Genomic DNA, 833 nt, shown 5'->3' on the forward strand with positions numbered 1-833 from the left:
TTAAGGAAACCTGATTAATCCAAGCGTTGGTATAACACATTTAAATTTTAAGATCAGTCCGTACTATGATAATAGAGGAGATATAATGAAATAGTTTTCCTTTAGCCTACTTTGATTTTCGCAATTTTTTCAAACCTCCCTCCCCGCAGAACTCGTCTTTTCATTAAAATTTTTAATTACTCAAAGTTGTGGCACGATTTAAGGGTGCGGACTGATCTTAAATTTAAATGTGTGTTATACCAACGCTTAGATTATGCAGGTTTCCTTAATTTTCAGTTATATTACGTTGTGTCGGAGATTTAAAGGAATTGTTCGAATGCTGACCTTGACTTGGACTGTTATAATACTTTGTTGACTCATATCTCTATCTTCCTTCGAAAATTTCATTGTTGTTCAGTACATAACGGATTTCTTATTGCTTTTCACGATTGTATTGTCGACAAACTCAGTATCACATCTGATAGTAAAGAGTATCTCCAGTAACGTCTCCAGTAACGTCTCCCTCCCTCCCTGTCAGTCATTCTATCCGCTTTCTTTCCATTCACCCTCGTCCTTCACCCCTTGTTCTCCCCTCTGCCTCTCTCTCACTCAGCCTCCCCTCTCTTCCATGCGTCATTGATTACATCTTCCCATACTTTCTTCTATCCTCACTTCCCTCGTTACCCGTCTCCGTCTCCTGCATCCTCACTTCCCACCTTACCCCTATCCTCCTCATCGCTTTCACTTCCACTCATCACCTTACACTCACCCATACTCACCTTTGCCCATCTCACACGTTCCCCCATCCCGCATCTTTTCCCACCCCTCACTTCCTCTTCACGCTCTCTGACCCC

This window comes from Coenobita brevimanus, chromosome 29 (genome assembly GCF_032717465.1).
Source record: "Coenobita brevimanus isolate Jiangsu-jjx chromosome 29, ASM3271746v2, whole genome shotgun sequence".
NCBI lineage: Eukaryota > Metazoa > Arthropoda > Malacostraca > Decapoda > Coenobitidae > Coenobita > Coenobita brevimanus.